This window comes from Aplysia californica, unplaced genomic scaffold (genome assembly GCF_000002075.1).
Source record: "Aplysia californica isolate F4 #8 unplaced genomic scaffold, AplCal3.0 scaffold00036, whole genome shotgun sequence".
Taxonomy (NCBI): Eukaryota; Metazoa; Mollusca; class Gastropoda; order Aplysiida; family Aplysiidae; genus Aplysia; species Aplysia californica.
Window position 1 is genome coordinate 222279 of NW_004797306.1, and position 11471 is coordinate 233749.

At 41.6% G+C, this 11471-nt stretch overlaps 1 protein-coding gene across 2 annotated transcripts in view; it reads left to right on the plus strand.

Moving 5' to 3' along the window:
• The first annotated feature begins 3681 nt into the window (after positions 1 to 3681).
• LOC101862706 (membrane progestin receptor alpha) overlaps positions 3682 to 11471 on the plus strand; it is a 22727-nt gene continuing 14937 nt past the window's right edge. The window contains exon 1 of one of the 2 annotated variants that reach the window (XM_005091807.2): positions 3682 to 3886. The gene's annotated coding sequence lies outside the window, so the exon portion shown is untranslated. Of the gene's footprint in view, positions 3887 to 10314; positions 10443 to 11471 lie in introns of those variants that run through there. The other variant, XM_005091808.3, reaches the window with a different exon arrangement.

Below are 11471 nucleotides of genomic sequence, written 5' to 3' on the forward strand. Positions count from 1 at the left end.
CATTTAAAGGTCCCTGGTTCGAATCCGGGTGGCGATCGAAGAGAGAGGTGGAGGAGGAGGAGGAAGTTGGGGAAGAGGAAAAGATGGAAAAGTATGAGTATGCATTGTAATTAAACGTATAATTGAAAAGACAGATACCTTAAATGCAATGCATCAAAATTAAATTACATTATGTACCACACGAGCATAGAAACGAAAACGTCCGCAGTTTTTTTTTTCTTTTTCTTTTTCTTTTCTTTTCTTTCTTTCTTTTTTTTTTTGGTTACCTTGTTTGTCCAGCACTTTCTAAGTCATCACACCTCTCCATGGCACTCTCACTGACAAGCTAGCGTTTTGAAAACTTCCACTCACGCCTTGGAAGAGAAATAAATGAGAACCTACTACCTACATGATTTCATTCCAAAGGCTGATCCTAACTCAGGCTAAATGTATTTCTTTTACAGGTATCTCGAATAAAAATACAATAAAAATGATATTATTTTATAGATGGATTTTCTCCACAATTTCGTGGCTAAGGCACCTTTCTGGTTGTGAAGATCAAGCTATTTTTAATGAAGCGTTTCAGGTTGGGCATGTTGTCACATTTTCATAACTTCACTTATGAGAGATGACTTCTGGTCATTCGCATACTTTTGCAATGCCTTTATTAGTTTGCTTGTTTTGGCTGTTATGCTTCGTGGCATAAATCGCCATGTGATGCAAGGGTAAGTTATTTGATTTTTAAAAACTTGACTACTGATTTGGACACAAGGAAAATGCTGGCGCTTGTGTACTCTCTTCCAAAAAAAAAAAAAAAAAAAAGAAGTGGGGAGAATGACAACAAGGTTTTAAAAAAACAAGAAGAATTTTTTTTACTTATGTTTTTTTTCTTGACTTTAAAAAAAATTAATATCGATCTTTTTTATTTTTTTTAGCAACTGTTTTAGGCACAGAATGTTTTTAAAAATCTGAAATGATATATGCGTTTGTACTTTAACCCCCCTGCCTCCTTTGTAAAAAATTCGAACACAAACAACAGTGATTGTTTAACTAGCCACACCAATGCCACACACGCATATATAGATCTACATTTATTTCATCCAAGAACTAAAGTCCACCGAACAGTCCTTCGTATTTCGAACACTCTCAATGCAAGACAGGTTAAAGGAAACAAGTTTCTCAGTCACAGGCATTTGTCTTTTCAAGTAATAAACCAACGTTAAAACTGACTTTAACCCGAATATTTTTTGTACTTTGAAACCCAGAGCACGTTCAGCTGTTACCGAAATCAATTAATGTTATGAAATTCTCGTGGGGGGTTCCTTGGTTCTTTGGCGCCGAGCTATACCACTTTGCGTTATGTGTATACATTAATTTAGTAAAAAAAAGGAATTTATCTTATTAAATCCCGTGCCGTTTGCCTCCTATTTTAAAAAGCTATATAATGACAGGAGTAAGATATCGGAAACATCTATGATATAAATGCTGAATAATACAATGGTTTTCAATTTGTATTGGGATGAAGCTTATTATATGTATATTACCTGAAAGGGTATGTTCTGCACCATAACCCCCCCCCCCCCCACCCACACACACAAACAAAACAAAACAAAACAAAAAAGTAAAAAAAACAAACAAGCAAAAACAAACAAACAAACAAGCAAACAAACAAACAAATAAACAAAATGAGAACCCCAAAACGGCAGTTGCCCCAGTGATGGTGCACGTATTGCTTCACCCTTAGATTTAGATACAGTTTATATTATCCTATTGGAGGCGGGCTGCCTCAACTCTGCCCGTCAAGGTCAACCTGAGCAGTGTGGGATACACCTGGCAGAAAGACAGATTTTCGATAAAGTACTTCTGTCTCCTACGGGAATTAAACCCTTGTCCTTCACTACCAAGACGAAGGTCTACCAAAATACATCACGTTCACCGGCCTCTATCATTTTTAAAATGTAAAAATGTATTATATATAATATAAATGTAAACGTTCAAAAAATTCCAGCTCGCCGAAGACGTGAGAAAAAGAAAAAAAAAAGTCAGTTGGGTGCGATTTCTCTCAGTTGAGTACGATTTCTCTTGGCCTTGGTCCAGATGGAAAAACCAACCGCAAACTTTTTTTAAAATCCAAGTTCATTTTGATCCCCGTAGTGATAAGCCGCGTCTGTAGTGAACCGACGTAACAAGTACTTGCTGACAGCCAGTTCAAATCATAGCGAATGGAAATTATGCTTTAAGCCTGTCCACTTTCGTCCGTACGTCGTGTTTTACAATCGTATTCAGTATCCACACAACGTGGGGAACTCTGTGCCACAACTTTCCAAAGCGGAAATTTACTCGTTAATCCGATCCGTACGCTTTGCATAGCAGTGTGTCAAAATGATTTTTTGAGAAATACTGAAAGTTTCAAAGAGATCTTCGCACTAGAAGTATTCTAAAATGTGAATTATACAACCCCGGGGGTACAAAATGACCCCAGGGCGTACGGATCGCCGGATCGGTAGAGGAAAAAATCCTAGCACTTTTATCAATTTACCAACACCCAGGAAACGTTGCATGGTACTCCTACAGGCCAAGAACCAAACACAAATAATCTTTTAATAAAAATCTTAATCCAGTAATTTTTTTAAAAAGTTTCTCCATTTTGGTCTTTTTTTTTTTTTTAAAGCAACAAACAAAAGACAACACTGTTTGGGTACATACGTAGCATCACAAAAATAATTTACAGTAACCTAGCCTTCTAATTCATTTTGAGACATCGATACCACCCTGTCCACACCAATGTAAGCTTGTAAATTTCATCCCACGGCAGTCTACACGCCTCCACGTGAGTCTAAAAAAATACTCACCCGTCTGCTGAACCGTGATTTTTGTGTAAGTAAGGGTGAGGTGTTGAGAAAAAATATATCAAATCTTATGTTTTAGGTGTATGCTATATATATACAGCCCACATACTTTTTTTCTTGACCCGCTTTTGGATAACATCAAAGAAAACATGTTGGAACCTTGTTTTGTAGATAATTACGTCTAAAATAGTAGTCATCTGTATTGTTCTGTTTACAATGGGTGCATACATTGTTATGTTTATAAAGTATTGTTATGTCAACAATGTATGCATGTTTTTTCCCCATCAATTAGGAATTAATGAAGATAAAAATGCTATTAAAAAAAGGACGCATGATCGGTGTCATGGTCAGCACTTCGACTTGCAGAAAAAAGGTATGAGTTTAAGTTCTTATAAAGGGGAGATATTTTTGTTGAATCAGTTTGCTAGGACGTATCCCACGACATTACAAAGCTAGAACTGGCCATATTGGGCCTGTCTTCTGAAAGGTGCTTTTTTTTAAGTTCGAGTTTTACGGCACTTGCCACACAATATAACTAAATAAGTGCCGAAGATTAAACTCCTAAAGGTGTTACAAGAGAGTAATAACCACATAAAAGGAGGGGAAGGTAAGGACAGTAGCTGTTTAATAGGAAAGAAAGAGCAAAGTACACACACCAGGAGCACCCGCCGACCATCCACCTGTATGGTGCAAATGTTTTCAGCGGGGGTATAAAACATTAATAAACGAAAGTACGCCATTCTGAACTTTAGCCTTGCCGTTAACTAGGACTTTGCTGGCATGAATCGTGCGCGATTCTGAAATAAAAATAAATGTACAAGTACAAGGCCAGCCGCGAGTGGAGTGGGCCGAGTGGGGTGCTCTGCACTCTGCGCTGTCCCGTGTGTTCGCTGTTTGTTCACGCTGCGAAGAGGGCGAAGTCGATGGGATCTCAAGCGAGACGTTCTCCAAACAGGTAGTCTAGATCTGAACGAAACACAAATAACGTCTCGATCTTCACCTTTTTCGTCTTCGTCGTTCGTGAAAGTGGAGTGCTTGTATGTCCGCTTTCAGGACAGGTGAGTGCCCACTTAACTGAGATGTGTTTAAGTTAACAGTTAACGTACACTGCCTCTGATATTATCCTTAGGCCGATATGAGTTTACTAACGCTTTTTTTTACACACACAGATCATATAATAATACTGTTAATGATAATAATAATAACTGTACTACTACTACTACTACTACTACTACTACTACTACTACTACTACTACTACTACAACTACTACTACTACAACTACTACTACTACTACCACTACTAACAACAACAACAACAACAACAACAATAATAACCCCTCAGACTCTGGCACTTCATTGTGGTGGTTGAGCTCTTCACTGTTACAAACAAAAGAATTTAGTTCGATCCAGCGTAGAGAAGTATCCCATTCTGTTTGTTGGCCCAGTGACAAGAAGATCGTCTTGTTTAGTTTTGTAAGAGTTTTACTGCATTTGCCATACAAATAGGTCATCATACAAGTGCCGGTCGAAGATTAGAGGTGTTTGTACTAGACAGTATCATACAGAGAAAAGAAAGAGGGGAGATAATATAAGGATGATAGATGTTTGGTAGGAGAGAAGGAGCAAACCATTCCAATTCCAGAGCGCTAACCAATCACCCTCTAAGAAGACAGCCAAGAAAAGGAGAGAGTTAAGAAGGAAAGAAGACTGAGGAGGTGGTACTGGAACAAAGAGACAATCTGAGGTCATTGTACTGGAGCCAATATCCCCCGCGGAGGTCTTAGCATTGGCTATCTTCGCACTGCAGATCTACTTATAGACAGCCTAGCTGTATGTTATGATCACGTGTGTCACGTTGTACCTCTCGATCTCTGGTTGGACTTGGACTTCCTAGTGTTCAGTGGAGCGTAACTTTTAAACCTCGCTGGAGAGAGGTGGGGACGGGGATGAGGGAGGGGTTTTTGTAATACATGTACATTCTAATCTACGACCTGCTTCTTAAAAAATTAGATCATCGTACGTGAGTATATTATATATTTATGCAGTTAAAATTGTCTAAATCGGCCACCCATTGTCAAAGAGAAAAGTGGCTACATTAGACAGGTGACCGTCTTACACAGTTCCGTTACAATGAACAAAACCGACAACCGTCAACAACCGAAATGGGGCAATTAAATGGCGAGTGGCTGTTGTATAGGTGATCGTCTTATACAGGTGGCCATTAGAACCGGCTCGACTGTGCATGATGTATTTTGGTCATTTCAGTTAAATAAAACCTGCGCCTTGGCTCTTCACTATTGCAAACAGAAGATTTGAGTTCGATCCCGTGTAGGGGAGTTATTTTATGGAGTATCTCAATAATCTGTCTTCTGAGATATCATTGTATCTTGCTTTAGTCTCGGTTGGCTCTGACAGGCTGGGTCGAAGTAGCCCGCCTCCCATGGCAACGTAAAATATTTACAGTAATTAGAGAGGGGGTGTGGGCGGTTGGCGGGTGCTCTGGTGTGGTTTGCTCCTTCTTTCCTATCAAACATCTATCTTCCTTATCTCCCCTTCTTCTTTTTTATGTTTGTTTCTCTCTTCTAACACGTACTCTGATCTTCTGGCGCTCATATGACCTTATGCAGTTGCGAGCGCCGTAAAACCTCTACTAAAACTAAACTAAAGAGAGGGGGTCATGACAATAACATGTCGACGCAAGATGTCTGTGGAGCCTGGGGAAAGCATGAAGACGCGACAGACTTTAAAAGGAAATAAAAGTACGTTTTTAACACTAGATAAAATGCATGCAACCCCCTCCCCCCAAAAAAACAACAACAACAACAACAACAACAAACCAACGAAAAACAAAAAAAACAACAACAAACAACAACAACAACAACAAATCCAGCAACAACAAAAAAAGCCAAACCAAATCAAACCAAAGCAAAGCAGAACAATCCCCCCCCCCCCCCCCCAAACACAAATACAAACACACATACACACACACACATACACCCACACACACATACACATACACACACGTGCGCACATGCACACACACACACACACACATACACACACACACACACACACACATACACACACACATACACACACAAACATTGACTCACACACTCGCGCGCGCACACACACACACACACACACACACACACACACACACACAAACACACACACACACGCACACACATACACACACGTGGCAACCTCTATCCGCCCCTCCCCCCTTTTCCCCATTTCCCGATGACTTGGAAATACGTGAGAAAAAAATTGTCAGTGCTGGAATTCATCGTTGATCCTATTTATAAACCATGTAATTGTGTCGCACAGTCGATGATGACAAAATAATGGCTGAAGAAAGACAGTAAAGAGAAAACCACGGGACTGAGTATCGACCCAGCAGTCCCCAGTGCGACGTGATCTAGAACACTAGAAACACTACTGTGAATACTTTGTAACGTTTTGAGGGGCTTAGAGAGTAGTTTGTTAGAGTCTTGCTGGGTAAGGAGAATTGGTCTTCCTTTAAATTTAACATGGGAGAGGTGGGAGGAGAGTGAGTGAGACACACACACAGAGAAAGAGAGAGAGAGAGAGAGAGAGAGAGAGAGAGAGAGAGAGAGAGAGAGAGAGAGAGAGAGAGAGAGAGAGAGAGAAGGTAGAGGGGTAGAGAGGAGACAGATGGGAAGAGACAAAGACAAAGAGAGAAAGAGGGGAGATAGATGAAGAGGGAGAGGGAGATTGAGAGAGGAGGGATTGGGAAATACATGATATCAATAGAGAGAAAGAGGGGAAAGATATAAAAAGAGAAGCGAGGTAGAGGTAGAGAAAAAAAGAGAGAAAGAGGTAGAGAAAAAGAGAGAGAAAGAGGTAGAGAAGAGAAGAGAGAGAGAGAGAGAGAGAGAGAGAGAGAGAGAGAGAGAGAGAGAGAGAGAGAGAGAGAGAGAGAAAGAGAGAGAGAGAGAGGGTTGGTGTTTATATATTTATGTATCGGAAACCTGTCACAACAGAATCTCGAACTCCCCCCTTAATAAATCCCTGTATAATTACTTCTGTACAACTGAAACCCGCCTAAGGTGCACGCCCACAGACCACGGGAAACAAAACAACGGGACGAATTTTTTCCTAGTACCAAAAGAATAACGCAACAGATTCCTCCCAACATTGTATTGCGGCTGTCTCTGCGCCAAGGAGATTAAAAGTAGTTCTAAACTCCTTGCTCTGCGCCCACACACCACCCAACGGACAGTAACTTGAGTAACGGAAAGTGACGCAAAAAATTCCGTATCGCTTGCACTATTTTTTCCGTTGTCCGTCGATAAGGGGACATCACTTTTCCCTTTGAACAAGCACGCACACTCTACACATGCGATTTCGAATTTTCAGAACTGGCGATACTGCTTTTTTCCAGTTCGTGTCCTCTCTTTGTACTTTGTATTGTAGACCTGCTTGGCACATCTCAAGCAGACAATCGACAGTTCTCATTTGCATTCTGAGATATTCTAGATCTAAGCATTTCTAATCGACTGCAAGTACTTCATACTTAATCTATCAAGCGACACTCGCCTAATGGTTTCCGCTGTTCAAAAAATGGGGTGAATCCAAAATCTGCGGCGCTTTTGCGATAGTTTTCTCTTGCGCCACCACCACAAAAATATTATTGCTTCCTATTTAGTGCCATCTTTTTGGCTTAGCACGACTAATTTTTCCCCGACCCTGTGGGTTTACAATTACTCACGGAAACAGACAGATTCTAATTGTAACGGAACTTTTTCCAATTCAAAATGTTCGTGATCTGTGGGTGGGTACCCTAAGACGGAAATGCTTTGCCCACTCATCCCTGATTTGAAACAAAACTATCAAGTTTGGTTCCATCCGCTCTACTGAGAAAGCCAAGGCTCTAACCTTTACGCCATGACACCAGGCGAGGAACAAGAGTAGGGGGTGTGTGACTTGAAGGTAGATATGTTACCCATGGACCTTGTGAGCTCTCCGCCGTGCAGATGGTCAGCCCCAGCACGGAAACTTTTCTGGGTGTAGCCAGAGGCAAGAGGTGTGAAATTAGTTTGACCAATGCCTGCCGCATTAATCGTTCGGCCCGCCGAGAAGAAGAGTTCCTTGTATCGTTGTTACATGCACGGGAGGGTTGGCATTGGTTGACTGTGCTTATTACATCGATGGGTGGGGCTACGGGTTGAAGGCTGGAGGCAAAGGAGATGTTCAGACGTTTTTGTTTTTAGGTATACCTTGTTATTAATAGGCCAGACAGTTGTCCTATGAGATGCAAGCACTGGTGGCAATGGAGGATTGACGCGTGCCGTTATCAGAGAGGCTGGGAATAGCTCTTGAGGGGTGTAAAGTTTTGATCACTGCTTACCGACAAGACAAGCGACCCTTGATCCCTTGATCCTACCGGCTGGGCCTCTGAACACCCCCCTCCCCCCACCACTACTATTTTATTTCCCCTCAAATTCCCCTGTCTAAGACGGAAACTGTTTAAGGTGGATCTTTTTCTGGCTCCCTTGCGATTCCGTCTTACACAGATCCTTTCTCTTTTTTAAATATAAAAAAATTTTTTTTTTACGGCGCTCGCAACAGCAATAGATCTATGTGAGCGTGCAGAACACAAGACGCATTTTCAGCATGGTGGAAATTAATTTTGAATTTTGCCCGATAGGCGGCCGAAGCCTACTCTTATCGAGTTTAGGACTACCAAGGGATCTTTACTTTAACGTGGGCAACTTGTCCAAGGGACCTCTGAGATTTTTTCGCCCTTCTCCAAGAAGGCTAGTTGTTAGATCTTCCCTGCCCTAAGATCAGGGGTGTCGCTGAAAGACAGCTGCAAGAAAGAACCAAGGAGTAGCAGTAGAAAGGCAGCAGAAAGAGAAGGGGGCAAGCTGGTGGGGGGGGGGGGGGAGGTGGAGGGAAGGGGCTGAAAGTGGAGAAGAAAGCTGACGGCAGAACATGCCTAGAGATCAGGAAAGGTGGGAGGCGAAATTTTCTTCTTTTTCTTTCTTTCTTTTTTTTTAAGAAAAGAAACTTTCCGTCGTTGTCAGGTTTCAAACCCGGGACGTATTGAAAGAGAGGCAAACACCATACCTCTAAACCACGAGAGCCCTCTTACACAGGTTCGACTGTGTAATGTATAATATACATTGAATGTATGATTATAATATACAATTGATATAACCGATCTCTTTCGACGAACACATGTCTTGACATGTTCCGGTTCACTAACGACAGTTCGTGCGCTGTGGCTTATGTCCTCTTTCCTTTTTACTGCATGTATAGGCTTACACAGCGAGGTATGTGATGAAGAAGCCGCAGGGCAGAAATAAATAGCCAGGACAAGGATTTGGAGATTTTTTCACACCTGAAAATAGCCTTAAAATGTGTGTCAGTGTGTCAGAGCTTGCACCTGTGATATTTATGATGTAAACCTAAGCCTTTCCTCTCTACCTCTCTACCTCCTTCCTTCTCATCTCCCTCCTCCCACCTTCTCTCCCTCCCTTTTTACTTCCTTGATCACCACACTCCTTCCCTTTTGTGGTCTCCTTCTTCTACATGTTTAGCACTCCCACCTCCAACTTTCGTACAATAACAATCAGTTCCTTCTTTTCCTTCTGCTCCACCTCTTTCGTCGTCGTCACCGTCGTCGGTATCCTCTTCTCCCTGCTCCTCCTGCTCCTCCTCCTCCTCCTCCTCCTCCTCTTTTTCCTTCTCCTCCTCCTCCTTCTCCTATTCCTCCTCCTCCTCTCTCTCCTCCTCCACTCTCTCTGTCTCTCTATCTTTCCCTCTTTAATTTTGTCTTTCTTTCTCTCAGTGTATGTAAGTGTGTGTATGTTTATGTGTGTGTGTGTATGAATACGTGTGTACGTGTGTGTACGTGTGTGTACGTGTGTGTACGTGTGTGTATGTGCAAGTATGTTTGTGTGTGTGCGTTTGTTAGTGTGTGTGTGTTTGTGTGTGTGTGTGTGTGTGTGTGCCTCTCTGTGTGTGTGTGTGTGTGTGTGTGTGTGTGTGTGAGAGAGAGAGAGAGAGAGAGAGAGAGAGAGAGAGAGAGAGAGAGAGAGAGAGAGAGAGAGAGTCTATATATTATGTCAGATAACAGTTTAAAAAAATATAATATATTATGATATACTATGTGCATGATGTATTTTGTGTTATATGCTGTCGGCGACCTCCTTAAAATGTTAGTAACCCTATCCCCTTACTGGGTGTCGGTTTCTCTCTCGGACATCTGCCTTTAAATTCTCTCAGCTTGTTCCCAACCCAGTTGTATATAATATCCTCCACGGTTCAGACACGTAATAAATATATATATATATATACAGATAGAAAGAGATAGAGAGAGAGAGAGAGAGAGAGAGAGAGAGAGAGAGAGAGAGAGAGAGAGAGAGAGAGAGAGAGAGAGAGAGAGAGAGAGAGAGAGAGAGAGAGAGAGAGAGAGAGATCATCTAACCTCTACAGTTTGCTATTGGGCTTGCAACCGAAATGTCGTGTTCGAACTCCACCAGGGACTTAGCGTTGTGGTCTTAGGATAGAGGCACTTTACACGAATTTTCCCACTTCACCCAGGAGGGAAAGGATACTTGACTGTTGTCAGCGAAAGATCTGGTCAGTTTGTTTGTTTTTTTACCATCTAGCATAAGGTTATTGTTAGAATAAGCGCCAGTGTGTATTGCTCTTTCGAATATGTATTTGTATAACTCTAAAGGTCTTGTAAATAAATTCCTGCATGTGGTTGAATGATGTATCTGATATGATATGTACATTTTGTCAGCTTTGCTTCTCTTTTCATATTGAATTTTAATTAGAGTAATATTGAAATTTCTATGTATACCTGCATGTGTTTTTTACTGTCCTGCACAGCCTAGAAAAAATTCCCCTGTGGGATAATAAAGTCTTTTGAACGCTTTGTGGGCTGTTTGCACTCTATGTTTCACAGGAAGTTGAGAACTTTTCTGAGTGTTCTAGGATCTGGTAAAATGTTTGGTTCACTCTACAGAGTTCCTAGTTACTAGGTAGCTGGAAAACGTGCTCAACGTCATTTTTCCGGGTGGATCGGGTCAGCCTCGAAATTTTTGTGATCCCTCCCAATCACTAATAAAAAAGGTCTTTAGCAGGTGGTTGGAGGGCACCACAGTTAGGTTCTTTTTCTCTATGGTGTTCTTTTCGTTCATGTCTTGTTATTTTCCTGCACGAATTTATTTCTGGCCATTTAATGTGCTTCTCTTCACTATAAAAAGAGTCTGTGAAACTGAGAACATACTTCCATCAGCAGGGCAGCCTAAATCTCCCAATTTTTCGGTAGTTACCAGTTTTGGACCTGTTCTACCGCCTTACCAATAAAGGTGTCAATACTAAGGGATTTGCGATTGGGTCCATTCTGTTACAGTGCTTCCAATCTTCCCTGTTTTAACGGAAACCCGTACATTCCGAAAGATCCGTACTTGCCGAATCATTTTATCAATTGTGTACTTTTAATAAGAGAGAGAGAGAGAGACAGAGAGAGAGAGAGAGAGAGAGAGAGAGAGAGAGAGAGAGAGAGAGAGAGAGAGAGAGAGAGAGAGGGAGAGAGAGAGAGAGAGAGACAGAGAGAGAGAGAGAGAGAGAGAGAGAGAGAGAGAGAGAGAGAGAGAGAGA